Source organism: Bos indicus, chromosome 9 (assembly GCF_029378745.1).
Source record: "Bos indicus isolate NIAB-ARS_2022 breed Sahiwal x Tharparkar chromosome 9, NIAB-ARS_B.indTharparkar_mat_pri_1.0, whole genome shotgun sequence".
Classification (NCBI taxonomy): Eukaryota; Metazoa; Chordata; class Mammalia; order Artiodactyla; family Bovidae; genus Bos; species Bos indicus.
In genome coordinates this window covers 91,492,078-91,506,952 of record NC_091768.1, presented here as the reverse complement: position 1 = coordinate 91,506,952, position 14,875 = coordinate 91,492,078, and the positions used below count along the sequence as shown (strand labels likewise).

Sequence of the window (14,875 nt, the reverse complement as noted above, 5' to 3'; positions counted from 1 at the left end):
AGCAGTCTGTTGTTCCATGTCCAATTCTAACTATTGCTTCCTCACCTGCATATAGGTTTCTCAAGAGGCAGGTCAGGTGGTCTGGTATTCCCATCTCTTTCAGAATTTTTCACAGTTTATTGTGATCCACATAGTCAAAGGCTTTGGCATAGTCAAGAAAGCAGAAATAGATGTTTTCCTGGAACTCTCTTCCTTTTTCCATGATCCAGAGGATGTTGGCAATTTGATCTCTGGTTCCTCTGCCTTTTCTAAAACCAGCTTGAACATCTGGAAGTTCACGGTTCACATTTTGCTGAAGCCTGGCTTGGAGAATTTTGAGCATTACTTTACTAGCGTGTGAGATGAGTGCAATTGTGTGGTAGTTTGAGCATTCTTTGGCGTTTCCTTTCTTTGGGATTGGATGGGCTTAATGCTATTAGAAGACATTAATTATTACTCACTGTTTTTAATGAGTGTTTTAAGCAAAAGGCAGGATGTAGATAGCAATAAAGACAGGGTGAATACTTTTCTAGGTTCTTCTCACTTTAAATTTAGATCTGCAAAAGAGTCTAAACCTTATTAAATACTAATTTGTGTTATTTTTATCATAATTTGGTGAAAGAGATTATTTGGTGGGAGAGTGAGATTAAGGATAGCAGAAGTAGAAGGTACAATTCTGGACTCCTGTTATGGACAGAATGGTGTTCTCTCCAAATTCATGTTATAGACCTAACCCCTAGAGCCTCAGAATGTGACCGTATTTAGAGATAGGGCCATTCAAGAGGTAATTAAATTGAAGTGGGAATGTTAATGTGAATCCTAAACTAACTGTGACATCCGGATCTTACACTTCAGCCTCAACAACTCTGAGAAAATAAACTTCTGTAGTTGAAGCCTCCCTGTGGTATTCTATTGTGTCATCCCTAGTAAACTAATAGAACCACCCGTATGATGGATCATACACAGAGGGGAAGAAACACAAATGTGGGTTGTATATAGTGTGTATAGGTGGAGGGAGCAAGAAGAGAGAGAAATAAAGTAAGATTTGGGGGTAAACACACTGAGGTCTGAGAACTGAGTTTGGCATTGACTATCTACATGACTTTGAGCAAATAAGTTACTGGGTTGGCCAAAAAGTTAGTTTGGGGTTTCCCATAACATTTTTTGGAAAACTCAGATGAACTTTTTGGCCAACCCAGTGTTTGCCCTTCCTGAGTTTCAGGTTTGTCCTTCATAAAATGTTTTCATTATGAGGGGCAGGGCTGAGAATTGGAACTGGGAGGTGTTCCTGAGTGTTTATCGCTCTGCCCCTTCGTTGCCATGTACCTGCTTTCCTGAGAGCAGCTGTAGGGTGAGGGTGTGGACGCTGAGACCTTTCTGCAGAAGGATGTCACAGATCGTCTCTGGGTCTTGGTTTCTTGACTGCACAGAAATAAGGGGATTGCATTGCACTGTTGAGCTCTAACCCAAGGTCATTTCTTTAAACTCTAAAATGTTACATTTTTAAGGAATTTAAGGAAATGAGTTTGGATGAGAAGGCATGGAAGGGGATTCTGGATAAAAGTCACCATGTATACTGAAGCATTATTAAATAATGAGAAAACAAGCACTGATGAGGTTAATTTGCCTGTCATGGAGAGCTTCTTAGAATCAGATACCCGAGTGGTAGAACCGGTGAAGAAGGAAGTTGAGGGTAGTTTCACTGGTTGGAAGGAAAAGCTTGTGATCGAGAACTATTATTCATTTCTTTTAAAATTAGTGAGATATAATTTTTGTGAAAGCTCATTCTAATACGTATGTGTAAGATGGATAGAGGAAGAGGAAGAGGAAGAAGGTTGAAATATAGGGAGAAGAATAAAGATAGGTGGGCCTGGTGATGGTTGCGGAGATGGAAAAATGGTGACGAGTGTATGGTAGAAATTACTAAGGAGCGGGTGTAGTAAGTGAAGGACAAGGGAGCCCAGGAAAATGAGAAGCAAGGGTGGTGAACCAGGCTCTTGAGGGGCAACTGGTTTTTCCTCCTAAGAAAAACACCTGTCTGGGTCAGTGTCGAGATGGAAAGGGCTGAGTAGACAGCCAGAAAGTACCAGCGTTCTCGTTAATTTTCTCATGACTTAAAACAAAAGACTGTTTTAGGCATAGACAGACTGACTCTGTCTAGAAATGCAAATGAGGATTTTTTTCCCTTTTCCAATTTGAAGATAGGTGGGAGAGTTCCCAGGTTAATGTTATAACCATTTGTGGTACTAGGAGGTCAGCAGAGAGCCGTCAGTAGGTGGCTGTTTATGGATCTGATCATCCTGGCCTCTTGTTTTTCAGGATCTCTGGTTTCTGTTCCAATGACTTACTCTGCCAGGAAGCCCTGATGTAACAAGTACCTCATTCAAGATATCAAAATGGTTCTTCATTTTTTTTAAATTTGTTCAGTGTTTGCTCCCAGTGGTGTCAGGGGTGAGCCTGCCTGCCAGTGGAGGTAGACGTAAGAGATGTAGGTTTGATTCCTGGGTTGGGAAGATCCCCTGGAGGAGGGCATGGCAACCCACTCCAGTATTCTTGCCTGGAGAATCCCATGGACAGAGAAGCCTGTTGGGCTGTGGTTCACAGGGTCGCAAAGAGTCGGACACGTCTGAAGCGACTTAGCATGCAAAGTCCTAGGTGATGCACTGAGAGTTGGGAAGGAAAAGATAAATACAATGCAAACCCTTTCATCAAGAAAAACCTGGGCGAAGGGCTGACAGACTTGGATATGGACTTGTGTATGCTCCTAAGGCAATGTGACAGTACTGCTACACAGCTGCATTCGAAACCTTATGGGGACTTATGCAGAATGACTAAAGCTGTTGGGCTGTTGATCAACGCTGACTCCAGATGATAACTGTGTGTTCTGAAGGCGATCTATATAGTTGCGTATTGCAGAGTCAACAAATAGAAACATAAAGGAACGTGGGAAAAGAGAGGAAACCATTATTAAGCATCAACTAAGTGCCTGAGACCAACTTCCCTGGTGGCTCAGATGGTAAAGCATCTGCCTACAATGTGGGAGACCCAGGTTCGATCCCGGGGTTGGGAAGATCCTCTGGAGAAGGAAATGGCAACCCACTCCGGTACTCTTGCCTGGATAATCCCATGGACGGAGGAGCGTCGTAGGCTACAGTCCCTGGGGTCGCAAAGAGTCGGACACGACTGAGCGACTTCACTTCACTTCACTTCAGTTCACTTCAAGTGCCTGAGACCAGCTGGGCAAATTCACGGGAACTGTGTCCCTTTTGCCCCAGGTCCTAAATTATGATCACTTAAGAGATGCAGACATTGAGACTATGGTTTCCCCAAAGTCCCACACAGCTAGTTGGAAGCAGAAGCAGGATTTCAGTGTTTGTCCACAGACCTTCTACCACGTGGTGTGGTTACAACTAAATGAGACAAATTAAGCATGGGTGAAAGAGGAAGTGGGAAAACTGAGTTTTGCTGCCTCTGTGAAAATACGTGTGTGACTCAGAGATTTCTGACAGCAGGACCCACAGTTTGTGCAGTCAAGGTCTGGAAATATTTCAGTTACTAGATGCAGGAGATTTTTTTAACTCAATGACAGAGGCTTTCTATCAGCCAAAAGCTGTGATAAGCATTTCTTTGAGCTGGTATATAGACATACCTATGAGAGCAAGGTGGCCTCTTTGAATGTTTGACACTGAAAACCAAGTAAGTATAGGTGAATCTCATTTATTTGGAAATCATCTATACCAAAAACTCATACATCCAGCATACAGCAGAAATCAGCAAACCAGTAAAACTGTGAATACTCAAATAGATATCGTAAACAACAAATAATAAATTCCATGCACTATAGTTTTTATTCCATTCAAAATGACCTGAGGCCCTCAATTTTTTTCTTATTGTATATCTGCTTTCCAAATCTATTGGAACATAGAAGAAAATTTTTCATTAGTACTATTGAAAACAGGGAGAAATAATGTCTGACATGAAAGAAATAGACAAAAATATTTAAAAAAATATAAAAAGCAGCTGTAAGAGTTCAGAGATCTCAGCATCAATTCAAATTATCGTCAAAGACCCTCAGGATCCTAGGAATTACCCTGTGTTGACTGAAAAAAAAATGAACCCCCTAAAAATTGAGAATTATGTTTCATTCAGTGGACATTCTGAGGACTTCAAGCCCAGGGGACAGGACTCTCAGATCACTGTGAGGGGCTGCTCCTAAACAGGCAAAAGGGGAGCCAGGATATATAGGAGTTTTTTACAACAAAGACTAGGTAAACGGAACATCAAAAGATTACGGTTAATGAAAGAAAACCAGGTATCTCAAGTTAATGAATTTAGTGCTTTTGCATGTATGGGGAGATGCAGGAGTCTGGGCTCGCTGAAATATTCCTTTGATGTGCACCTCAGCTATCTAGGGCCAGTATCCTGTGCTTTTTCATCCCGTATGTCCTCAGGGTGCACCACTGGGGGCAGCTGTAGCAGTTGACTGCTGGATGTCAGGCATCCTGTTTCCATGCTGAGTTCCCTCACAGCTCCCTATAGGGGAGGCAGCAATGGGATGGCTTGATGGCTGCAGCATCCTTTGTTTACTGACAGGGCAGGTGGCATTGTTAATTCACACCTTGTAATATGCCCATGCAAGAAAGCAGATTTTTTAAAAATTTTAATTAATTTTTTAATTGATGGATATTGTTTTACAGAATTTTGTTATTTTCTGTTAAACATCAACCCGAATCAGCCATAGGTATACATATGTCCCCTCCCTCTTGAACTTCCCTCTCATCTCCCTCCCCATCCCACCTCTCTAGATTGTTACAGAACCCCTGTTTGAGTTCCTGAGTCATACAGCAAATTCCCCTCTTGGCTATCTATTTTACATATGGTAATGTAAGTTTCCATATTACTCTCTCCATACACCTCACCCTCTCCTCCCTTCTCCCCATGTTCATATGTCTGTTCTCATGTCTGTTTCCCCATTGCTGCCCTGTAAATAAATTAATCAGTGCCATCTTTCTAGATTCCATATATATGCATTAGTATATGATATTTATCTTTCTCTTTCTGATTTACTGCACTCTGTGTAATAGCCTCTAGGTTCATCCACCTCCTTAGAACTGACTACTGGCTGAGTAGCATTCCATTGTATATATGTACCACAGCTTCTTTATGCATTCCTCTGTTGATGGACATCTAGGTTGCTTCCATGTTCTAGCTATTGTAAATAGTGCTGCAATGAACACTGGGTACATGTGTCATTTTCAATTTTGGCTTCCTCAGGGTATACGCCTAGTAGTGGGTCGTATGGTGGTTTTATTCCTAGTTTTTTAAGGAATCTCCATACCATCTTCTATAGTAGCTGTATCAATTTACATTACCACCAGCAATGCAAGAGGGTTCCCTTTACTCCACACCCTCTCCAGCATTTATTGTTTGTAGACTTTTTGATGATGGCCATTGTGACTGGTATGAGGTGGTATCTCATTGTAGTTTTCATTTGCGTTTCTCTAATAATGAGTGACGTTGAGCATCTTTTCATGTTTGTTCGCCATCTGTATGTCTTCTTTGGAGAAATGCTTGTTTAGGTCTTTTCCCCACTTTTTGACTGGGTTGTTTGTCTTTCTGATATTGAGTTGTATGAGTGGCTAGTATAATTTGAAATTTAATTCTTTGTCAGTTGTTTCCTTTGCTGTTATTTTCTCCCATTCTGAGGGCTGTCTTTTCACCTTGTTTGTAGTTTCCTTTGATGTGCAAAAGCTTTTAAGTTTAATTAGGTCGACTTATTTATTTTTCTTTTTATTTCCATTACTCTAGGAACTGGGTCATAGAGGATCTTGCTTTGATTTATATCATTGAGTGTTCTGCCTATGTTTTCCTCTAAGAGTTTTATAGTTTCTGGTCTTACATTTAGGTCTTTAATCAATAATGAGTGTATGGCATTAAGGAAGTGTTATAATTTCATTAGTTTACATGTAGCTGTCCAGTTTCCTCAGCACCACTTATTGAAGAGCTGTTTTTGCCCCATCATATATTCTTGCCTCCTTTGTCAAAAATAAGGCACCCATGGGTGCATGGGTTTATCTCTGGGCTTTCTATCTTGTTCCATTGGTCTATATTTCTGTTTTTGTGCCAGTACCATACTGTCTTGATGACAGTAGCTTTGTAGTATAGTCTGAAGTCAGGAAGCTTGATTCCACCAGCTCCATTCTTCTTTCTCAGGACTGAAGAAAGCAGATATTTTTAATGTTGACTCAGAGTCATTAATAGAAGATTAAACTGCAGGCTACTTTTCTAAGTACATAAGAGGTATATAGTGCATTCATAATACATTCAGTTGTGTAAAATAACTAACATGAAAAAAAGTGTCATTGCTTAAAAGGTAAGAAATCAGCCATCTGAAAACTTACTAGTTATGCAAAGTAATGTATACTGAGCAGAGCTGGTGCCTTATCATTTAACTATGAACTTTGATTTCCAGCTACAAGTTTCGCTGGCATAGGGGCAGGTGGCCCAGTGCTAATAACCTCCTGTTGGTCTGAAAGAGAGAGAAAGAGACCGAGAAGATAAACTCCACCTTGGCAGGGACACACCATGCTGCCTCAATTCCTGCTTCTCGCTGTAGTTACCACGTGGAGTAGTGGCTGCTGCTGCTGCTGCTAAGTTGCTTCAGTCATGTCCGACTCTGTACGACCCCATAGATGGCAGCCCACCAGGCTCCTCTGTCCCTGGGGTTCTCCAGGCAAGAACACTGGAGTGGGTTGCCATTTCCTTCTCCAGTGCATGCATGCATGCTAAGTGGCTTCAGTTGTGTCCAGCTCTGTGCGATCCCATGGACAGCAGTCCACCAGGCTCCTCTGTCCATGGCGGGTGAGAGTAAATATCCTCAGTCAGTCTTTAGTCCCTTTCCTTATCTTCCACCAAAGAAACTGGAAAGTAGGAACAAAGCCCCTTGTCCATGGCCTCTATGGAGTGCTGTTACCACATGTATACTGTTCCCCCAACACACTCATACAATGTCACAGCAGTAACTAATTTTCAAGTGTGTATTGAGTAATCATATTGACAGCTTTTTGTTTTAGTTCCTTATTCTTGTCCTACTCTAGTTGTGCTAAAAGTACCAAAGTATCTGATAAAAATTCAAAAGAAGGCTGACTCACAAGGAAAAAATAAAAGGGAGGGGCTTATATAATTTGCAAAGTGTATAATGAGTCTTCACACAGTACTGATTCTTAAGAGATGTTTTAAATGTCAGTTTTTTTCTCTCTTTGTCAGAGAAATGCTGACCCAAAGTTTCACAAAGCTGTTAAATGTCTTTTCAGAAGTTATAAGTACAGACTTAAGAAATGGATTTATTATGTCAGGGCTGATGGTGACCTTTAATGTCAAAGTGTCTATGAAACTTGTGCAGCTTCTAATATTCCCTTTTATTTAAAAGAAGATGCCTTAGTTCTCCAATTAAGAGAAACCACTATTTCCTAGGCATAGTATAGCTCTCAGTAAAATATTTGCAAACACTTTGTAAAATGCTGCCTAAACAATTTGTGTGTATCAGACTTTTGACTTCTTCTATGCCCTGGACACCCTTGGCAATTGGAAGAAGCCTGTGGACCCTTCAGCTGGGATATTCTGGGTGGCACAGTGGTAAAGTATTTTGGGCTTCCCCGGTGGCTCAGATGGTAAAGAATCCGCCTGCAATGTGGGAGACCTGGGTTCTATACCTGGGTTGGGAAGATCCCCTGGAGAAAGGAAGGGCTACTCACTCCAGTATTCTGGCCTGGAAGGTTCCATGGACAGAGGAGCCTGGCAGGCTACAGTCCATGGAGTTACAAAGAATCAGACATTAGTGAGCAACTTTCACACTTCACACACGGACCCTTATTCAGAATAATGGTTTTAAATGCATAAGACAAAATACAAAGGATTACAAAGAAACCAGATATGTAAAAATATAATAATAAAAATGTGTGATATAGTAATATGTGCGCTTCTATATTAATGCATTAAATAACAATCCAGCAGCAAGTCTGGTGACATTTGAATGATGGTGAGGAGCATAAGTGATATTTGGAGAGAGCTGCAATAACCCAGCTGGAGACAAGAACACCTGTGGTTTCTATGGGAAACAAAATCACAGACCCTGATAATACTTCTGTGGTTTGTTGTCAGCGTTTATATTTGAAGGAACTGTTAAATTTCAGTTAGAATTCAGTGAAACTGAAGGTATGTTTTCCCCATTTGCATGTATAGAATCCCAGCGTTCTGTTCACAGGATCCATGAGCCTCAAACTAAGGGCCCTTAGAAGAGGAAAATCATTCTCATGGAATTATGAGCATGGTTGAGATAGTTTCTTCAAAGAAATGTTTGCATATAATTTCCAAAGCAGTTATGAACATTTATATTTTTAATTTTAAAATGGAAATGTCATTCATTTATATTCTTTTTTTGGGTTCATTTTGTTTTTAATCTTATTTATTTATTTTTGGCTGTGCTGGGTCTTTGTTGGTGCGTGAGGGCTTTCTCTAGTTGCAGCGAGTGGGGGTTTACCCTCTAATTGTATTCCATGGGCTTCTCATTGTGGAGGTTTCTCTTGTCACAGAGCACAGGCCCTAGAGCATGCAGGCTTCGGTAGTTGCGGCTTTTGGGCTCTAGAGCACAGGCTCAGTAGTTGTGGCACACGGGCTCAGTTGCCCCACAGCATGTGAAACCTCCCTGACCAGGAAAGATTCTTCCCTGATCCAACCGTGTCCTCTGCATTGGCAGCTGGATTCTTAACCACTGGATCACCAGGGAAGCCCTCATTTATATTCTCACTTATAATCTGATTTGTTTTTGAAACCATTTGAAGCAACTTGAAGAGATTCATACAGCAAACTATAATAGGATGGCAAGTTAGTGGATGAGAAAAAGGAAAATATTGATATGAAATGTAAATGGTGTCTTGAAGTAAAATTAATATACAAAGTGTATGTGGGAAGGTTCTAGAACAAGTACTCTTGTACTTTACAAGAGTACAATGGCAAATTTAATTCTAAGTTTAACCTTCAATGTAAAGGGTAAGAAGCAATTAGCTACAGATTCATGATCACATCTCCTGAGATGCCCGGCTCTCTCTCTACTAACACTAGAGAACAATTCTTCTGTTAGCTTTGCCTCATACTCACTGTCTTAGCTTGAGCTGCTGTAGCAAAATACCCTAGACTGGGTGGTTTAAATGACAGACACGTATTCCTCACAGTTCTGATGGCTCACAAGTTCCACGTCAAGGTGACAGCTTGGCTGGGCTCCAGTGCAGACTCTCTTCCTGGCTTGCAGACGGCCACCTTCTTGATGTGTCCTTGGAGGGTGGAAAGAGAGTGATTGTTCTCTTTTATGTTCTTTTCTAAGGGCACTAATCCCATCATGAGGTTTCCATCCTTATGAGCTCTGAAAGGCCCATCTACAAATAACCTTCACACCGGAGGTTACACTTCAACATCTGAATTTGGGGGTGGAGGGATACGATTCAGTTCATAGCAACGATACACTGGGGAATGAAATTAACGGTACATTTGAAAACTTCCTTTGTTTTATTGAGCTATCTCTTATAATTTCTCATGTAAACCAATGACATGTTTCTACTGGCCCAGCTTACTTTAGTAACAGATTTTAAACTTTCTAGTGTAAATTTTTTTAAAACATTTTGAAGGTATGAAGTATTGTTATTTATTTTTAGTATCACCTCCTTGGTGGCACTTGAAATGTGGATTAGTGATTATTAACTTTCATGTGTCATAGACCAATTTGAGACTCTGGTGAAAGCTGTCAATGCAGACACACATTAAACTCTGTATACAATTTCAGGGAATCACAGACCTCCTGAAGTCTCAGCACTCTAAGAGTAAATAACTCTGCAATATACAGTAATAGATAGGCCTTTAGACATATTATATAAATATTGTTTACTGTAACTGAGCATTTGACATGGATTGAGAACCAGCCAGTTGGATTTAATGCTCTTGGCAAGCATAGGAATGCAGTTATTCCATGCAGCAGATTAAACAAATGCTTCAATAACTTGGAGAACAGGAAAGCTGCAGGCACATTTAACAAAATACAATGCTAATATTTCAAAGTTGGAGGGATGTCTGTGTTAGCCAGACCCAAGTCTTGTGCCCAAGATTCTCAAGTTCCTTGGGGAACATCACAAATCTCCAGCTACCACCATTTCATGGTCCCAGGAGACGACGCCCCAAACATGGACATAATCCTCAACTCCCTCTTCACCCCCTTCCCCCCATCATTACCATTGCTCAACTGAGACCAGGCTGTAATGTGAGAAACTGGAGCTAAACAAGGTACAAATATAATACAGACTTACAAAGAAAAAGCTCTAAGAAACTCGGTATTGAAAAAACATGTTAGAAATGACAATAAATTTCACATTTTAAAAAGCTGACAAAATACCAGAAACAGCACATTAGTAAGAAAATTAAGGTCATTTAAAAACTAACTGCCTGACAGATCTCTGAAATACTTTGCCCCTACATGTTTAGGTGTGTGTTCTTTGGTGGCCTCGTCACACGATAGTGATCTTAGAGTCATTTTTCTCTAGATAGCATAGAAAGATAATCCAGTCTGTCTGGCATAAGCTGATTGGAATTGTTTTCATTTCTACTGATTGTTCAAAAAAAAAAACTTCTTTTGGGCTTCACAGCTTATTGCTGATAATGTAAAATTTTAGGGTTTCTCTCTCCTGTTTTGTTCGACCGTGAGCTTTAAAATTTGGAAGGATTTTCCCCGAACTTGCTTCAGGTTTATTTGAAACCCTGTTTCCCTTCACTTGTCATAGACACAGAGAGACCTATTTACACTATGATATGATCTCTGGTCCTGAGCCATCCTTTGACTGTGCCAGGTGGGTCGGCCAGTGGAAAATAGAGTATTACTGGAAGTTATTACCACACTGAACAGCTGGCGGTAACCTAATTGTACAAAGAGAGTGCAAGCAACATATGTATTCCAGCAACAACAAAACAAGTATATCCCTCTCTGTATGCCTGCTCTCTGAACTCGTAAGTCGCAGCTCAACCTCGTGAGAGTTTTTTGCTCTTCTCTCTCCCAGGCGGCTCAGGGGTAAAGAATTCACTCTGCAGTGCATGAAACGCAGGTTCAATCTCTGGGTCAGGAAGATCCTCTGGAGAAGGAAATGGCTACTTGCTCCAGTATTCTTGCCTGAGAAATCCCATGGACCTGGCAGTCTACATACAGTCCATAGGATCACAAAGAGTCGGACATGATTCTGAACTAAACAGTGAACAGCTCTCCGCCTACTCCAAGGGCTGCCGATATATGGCTGTGGCCATTTTTGTAACACCTCCATAGAACCTTCTAGTAAGTATCCTTAGGGTTCAGGCTCAAGACAGCCAAGACAGAAAGAAGAGGAAAATTTTTCTCCTCCTGATGATGTTGGTTAACCTTAATAGGAATTACTCATTTTCTATTGAAAGGAGAAGAGATGTTCTTTACTCTTTACAGAAAGGTTGCTCTCCATTTCCTTTGCTTTCTTTGGGCTTGCATCATTTTTTTTTTTTCAGTTGATACAGTTTTCAGTTGGTACAGTCAGTTTCTTGTATGAACAAATTAAAATGTCTCCTTTATTGGAGATGATATAATTGACTATAATAACTCATGAAATGTTTGGGAAGTTAGAGTTAAGCTGTTGGCCTAAATTTAGTTTGTTATTAAGGTGTTCTAATAACAATTAGAACAAACCAATTCTAAAAAGACATTTGGGGGACAGTTTAAGAGATTGTTAAATCAAAGTGGTGTGTATGTGAAATATCATCATCCTATGTTTTCTAATATGTCCTCAACGTTTTTTCTAAGAAAATTTTTCTATATTTTCCATAGTTCTCTAACACAGAACCAGTTGATCCTGAATCGATGTTTTTCAGTGAATTTTGAGAGAAACAATCTTTGCTTTCTGTCATTATGTAGCTTTCCCCTTCAAAGAACACAGAAATATTAAACAATGAATATTTGATATGGCACCAATCATTGAACCTTATAAGTTATTGGTCTTGTTCTCAAAAGCACTTCTGTGTTTATGTGCTGGTTTCAAATGTTGAAAATGTCCATGTGGACTTTTACATTGTTCTGCACCCTAGGACCTCCTGCTCAAAAACCAAGATAAGAAAAGAATGCTCTTCAGAGCATTACGGCTCATTAGGGTGCCGTCCAAAATCTCATACATGCCTGATAAAGTTAGTGGAATGTCAGGGCCTCTGCTATGATTAAAGGATCTAAATGTGACTTGTCAAGTAGCTCAAATATTAGCTCTAATCCCCATTTGCACAGAGCTCTGAGTTGTGGCTTTGTAGACACAAAGCTGTATGTATAGAATATCCCTTGTTACAGTCCAAATTTTCCAAATGAATAGAAGAAAATGGAACAGGAATACACAACAAGTTAAGAGTGGGTTATCTCTGGAGTTGGGCTCATGGATGATTTTTGTTTTCTTTTGTTAATGCTTTTCTTTTGCATTTTAAATTTAAAACAATGTAAATATATATATTTTACTATAAAAAACATAAAAAGTGGAATTGATGCTGTGCTTATTGGCAGAGCCATCTTGGAACAAGGACATGGTGGACAAAGGTCCTGAAGACACTTTGTTCCTTCGAACACTCAATAATAGGCATCATGTCAGACGTGCCCATCAATTTCAGGTTTAAAAATATGCTCGTGGTTGTTGTTGTTTAGTCACTAGGTTGTGGTCCGACTCTTTTGAGACCCCGAGACTGTAGCCCACCAGGCTTCTCTGTCCATGGGATTTCCCAGGCAGAAATACTGAAAAAAATGGGTTGCTATTTCTTTCTCCAGGGGATCTTCCTGACCAGGGATGGAATCCTCATCTACTGCATTGGCAGGTGGGTTCTTTACCACTGAGCCACCGGGGAAGCCCATGCTCTTGGGTAGGCATGCACGCCTAGTCATTTCAGTCGCGTCTGACTCTGTGTGACCCTATGAACTGTAGCCCACCAGGTTTCTCTGTCCATGGGATTCTCCAGGCGAGAATACTGGAATGATTTGTCATGCCCTCCTCCAGGGAATCTTCCCCTCCCACCATTGCAGGTAGATTCTTTAGGGCTGAGCCACTGGGGAAGTCCATGCTGCTGGTAGGGGTGGTGAATCAGGAGCCTACTCTTGCAAGAAGGGCCAAGCAATTAGAAATGTAGTGACTTTAGACCAACAGGAAAGAGAAGGGGAAAGCTTCTTGTATAACCTGCATTTAGCATTTGCATCTCATTCATCCACCCTCAGTCCCACCATCAGGAGGTGAGTGGGGGAGGGTGTAGGTGGGAAGGTCCTGATAGCCTCTCCTACTTTAATGTTCCTTCATCATTACTGTAAACCACTGATGCTGACATTCATGAACCAGCATTTAATGTAGAATATCCGTTGTGTTCAGGGAGAGGTACAGAAGGGGAGTCTTCCTAGGTCAGGAAGTTGACATAAGTGAATTTGTGCTCATGTGAGTTTCTAGGGTGTGTGTTGGAACTTTGGCGTTAGTGGTAAAGAAACTGCCTGCCAATGCAGGAGATGTAAAAGATGGGGTTCAATCCTTGGGTTGGGAAGATCCCCTGGAGAAGGGCATGGCCAGCTACTCTAGTATTCTTGCCTGGAGAATCCCATGGACAGAGGAGCCTGGTGGGCTACAGTCCACAGGGTCATACAGAGTCGGACGCAACTGAAGCGACTTAGCATGCACGCATGCATGTTGGAACTTAAGGGAGGGCGGACACAGGTAAAAGGTGTGATTTCAGCCTCTGGGAGGAGCAGAATAGGGAATGGTAAAGCTGAGAAGTGACTTTTGTGTTTCGTGTTTGTCTGTCTTCTTTAAATCCTCTTCTGTGGCAGCTTCTTTCCCTCACCTCTCATGCCTGGCCCCCTGATGCCCTCTGGCTGGTCCAAGACCTACAATAACTCACTGTCCAAATCGCTCTCTTCCCCTTTCTTTTCTTTCTCCCTGTGCTTCCTTTCATTCTCATCAAGTGTACCCTGAGTGCACAGCATATCAAAGCCCAGAAAAGTCTGAAAGTCATGAACTTTACTTCCTTCATGGAACACAGTCTCTTCAACCACGTCAGGATGAGAGTTGGCCAACACACGTGGCAAAGTTATGCTGCAGCCAACCAACTGCTAATGTACTTGTGCATGTCATAGCAGGGTCACTCCTGGCTGGCAGACAGCATCTGGTGAACAGCTGAGCAGCTTCAGAAAGGACTCAGAGGCGTGTCCAGGTGCAGTGCACGGGGTCCAAGAGCCCTGGGAAAGAAGGGCTGAACTTATCTGCAGTTTTGGTTTAGACATGGCAGACTCGAATGATGGACAGAAAGCTTCCAAAAGCAGCTGGACTAGAGCAAGCCCACAGCCTCTCCTACTTTAACGTTCCTTTGTCTTCCCTCTAAACCACTGATGCTGATATTCACAAGCCAGCATTTTATATGGAATACATACTTTGGTCAGGGAGAGGTACAGATCAGATCAGATCAGATCAGATCAGTCGCTCAGTTGTGTCTGACTCTTTGCGACCCCATGAATCACAGCACGCCAGGCCTCCCTGTCCATCACCAACTCCCGGAGTTCACTGAGACCCACGTCCATAGAGTCAGTGATGCCATCCAGCCATCTCATCCTCTGTCGTCCCCTTCTCCTCTTGCCCCCAATCCCTCCCAGCATCAGAGTCTTTTCCAATGAGTCAACTCTTCGCATGAGGTGGCCAAAGTACTGGAGTTTCAGCTTTAGCATCATTCCTTCCAAAGAAATCTCAGGGCTGATCTCCTTCAGAATGGATTGGTTGGATCTCCTTGCAGTCCAAGGGAGAGGTACAGAAGGTGAGTTTTTCTAGGTGCAGGAAGT

General features: G+C 41.6%; 1 protein-coding gene across 7 annotated transcripts in view; it reads left to right on the top strand.

The window, feature by feature from the left end:
- IPCEF1 (interaction protein for cytohesin exchange factors 1) overlaps positions 1-14,875 on the top strand; it is a 167,701-nt gene that overhangs the window by 30,501 nt on the left and 122,325 nt on the right. Inside the window, exon 4 of one of the 7 annotated variants that reach the window (XM_070796418.1) lies at positions 11,076-11,344. The exons of the other annotated variants lie outside the window; for them this stretch is intronic. The gene's annotated coding sequence lies outside the window, so the exon portion shown is untranslated. The remainder of the gene's footprint in view (positions 1-11,075; positions 11,345-14,875) is intronic. 7 annotated transcript variants of the gene reach the window in all.